This window comes from Neocloeon triangulifer, unplaced genomic scaffold (assembly GCF_031216515.1).
Source record: "Neocloeon triangulifer isolate White Clay Creek 2 clone unplaced genomic scaffold, ASM3121651v1 ptg000035l, whole genome shotgun sequence".
Lineage (NCBI taxonomy): Eukaryota > Metazoa > Arthropoda > Insecta > Ephemeroptera > Baetidae > Neocloeon > Neocloeon triangulifer.
In genome coordinates this window covers 106068-108953 of record NW_026775565.1, presented here as the reverse complement: position 1 = coordinate 108953, position 2886 = coordinate 106068, and positions in this window count along the sequence as shown.

Below are 2886 nucleotides of genomic sequence, written 5' to 3'. Positions count from 1 at the left end.
CTTTCTGAAAAGGTCTCAGTGACACTTATGAAGACCCTACGTTTTCACATTTTTTTCAAAGAATTCCAAGTCGTATATTTATTGGTACCTGACGATATATGTCGATTTTTATGATCGGACTTAGAATTAAAAATTCACAATATGAGGTACTTGGTACTTATAAATATTTTTTTTGACTTTCTGAAAAGGTCTCAGTGACACTTATGAAGACCCTACGTTTTCACATTTTTTTCAATGAATTCCAAGTCGTATATTTATTGGTACCTGACGATATATGTCGATTTTTATGATCGGACTTAGAATTAAAAATTCAAAATATGAGGTACTTGGTACTTATAAATATTTTTTTTGACTTTCTGAAAAGGTCTCAGTGACACTTATGAAGACCCTACGTTTTCACATTTTTTTCAATGAATTCCAAGTCGTATATTTATTGGTACCTGACGATATATGTCGATTTTTATGATCGGACTTAGAATTAAAAATTCAAAATATGAGGTACTTGGTACTTATAAATATTTTTTTTTGATTTTCTGAAAAGGTCTCAGTGACACTTATGAAGACCCTACGTTTTCACATTTTTTTCAATGAATTCCAAGTCGTATATTTATTGGTACCTGACGATATATGTCGATTTTTATGATCGGACTTAGAATTAAAAATTCAAAATATGAGGTACTTGGTACTTATAAATATTTTTTTTGACTTTCTGAAAAGGTCTCAGTGACACTTATGAAGACCCTACGTTTTCACATTTTTTTCAAAGAATTCCAAGTCGTATATTTATTGGTACCTGACGATATATGTCGATTTTTATGATCGGACTTAGAATTAAAAATTCACAATATGAGGTACTTGGTACTTATAAATATTTTTTTTGACTTTCTGAAAAGGTCTCAGTGACACTTATGAAGACCCTACGTTTTCACATTTTTTTCAATGAATTCCAAGTCGTATATTTATTGGTACCTGACGATATATGTCGATTTTTATGATCGGACTTAGAATTAAAAATTCAAAATATGAGGTACTTGGTACTTATAAATATTTTTTTTGACTTTCTGAAAAGGTCTCAGTGACTTTTATGAAGACCCTACGTTTTCACATTTTTTTCAATGAATTCCAAGTCGTATATTTATTGGTACCTGACGATATATGTCGATTTTTATGATCAACTTAGAATTAAAAATTCAAAATATGAGGTACTTGGTACTTATAAATATTTTTTTTGACTTTCTGAAAAGGTCTCAGTGACACTTATGAAGACCCTACGTTTTCACATTTTTTTCAATGAATTCCAAGTCGTATATTTATTGGTACCTGACGATATATGTCGATTTTTATGATCAACTTAGAATTAAAAATTCACAATATGAGGTACTTGGTACTTATAAATATTTTTTTTGACTTTCTGAAAAGGTCTCAGTGACACTTATGAAGACCCTACGTTTTCACATTTTTTTCAATGAATTCCAAGTCGTATATTTATTGGTACCTGACGATATATGTCGATTTTTATGATCAACTTAGAATTAAAAATTCAAAATATGAGGTACTTGGTACTTATAAATATTTTTTTTGACTTTCTGAAAAGGTCTCAGTGACACTTATGAAGACCCTACGTTTTCACATTTTTTTTCAATGAATTCCAAGTCGTATATTTATTGGTACCTGACGATATATGTCGATTTTTATGATCGGACTTAGAATTAAAAATTCAAAATATGAGGTACTTGGTACTTATAAATATTTTTTTTGACTTTCTGAAAAGGTCTCAGTGACACTTATGAAGACCCTACGTTTTCACATTTTTTTCAATGAATTCCAAGTCGTATATTTATTGGTACCTGACGATATATGTCGATTTTTATGATCGGACTTAGAATTAAAAATTCACAATATGAGGTACTTATAAATATTTTTTTTGACTTTCTGAAAAGGTCTCAGTGACACTTATGAAGACCCTACGTTTTCACATTTTTTTCAATGAATTCCAAGTCGTATATTTATTGGTACCTGACGATATATGTCGATTTTTATGATCGGACTTAGAATTAAAAATTCAAAATATGAGGTACTTGGTACTTATAAATATTTTTTTTGACTTTCTGAAAAGGTCTCAGTGACTTTTATGAAGACCCTACGTTTTCACATTTTTTTCAATGAATTCCAAGTCGTATATTTATTGGTACCTGACGATATATGTCGATTTTTATGATCAACTTAGAATTAAAAATTCAAAATATGAGGTACTTGGTACTTATAAATATTTTTTTTGACTTTCTGAAAAGGTCTCAGTGACACTTATGAAGACCCTACGTTTTCACATTTTTTTCAATGAATTCCAAGTCGTATATTTATTGGTACCTGACGATATATGTCGATTTTTATGATCAACTTAGAATTAAAAATTCACAATATGAGGTACTTGGTACTTATAAATATTTTTTTTGACTTTCTGAAAAGGTCTCAGTGACACTTATGAAGACCCTACGTTTTCACATTTTTTTCAATGAATTCCAAGTCGTATATTTATTGGTACCTGACGATATATGTCGATTTTTATGATCGGACTTAGAATTAAAAATTCAAAATATGAGGTACTTGGTACTTATAAATATTTTTTTTGACTTTCTGAAAAGGTCTCAGTGACTTTTATGAAGACCCTACGTTTTCACATTTTTTTCAATGAATTCCAAGTCGTATATTTATTGGTACATACGATATATGTCGATTTTTATGGTCGGACTTAGAATTAAAAATTAAAAATATGAGGTACTTATAAATATTTTTTTTGACTTTCTGAAAAGGTCTCAGTGACACTTATGAAGACCCTACGTTTTCACATTTTTTTTCAATGAATTCCAAGTCGTATATTTATTGGTA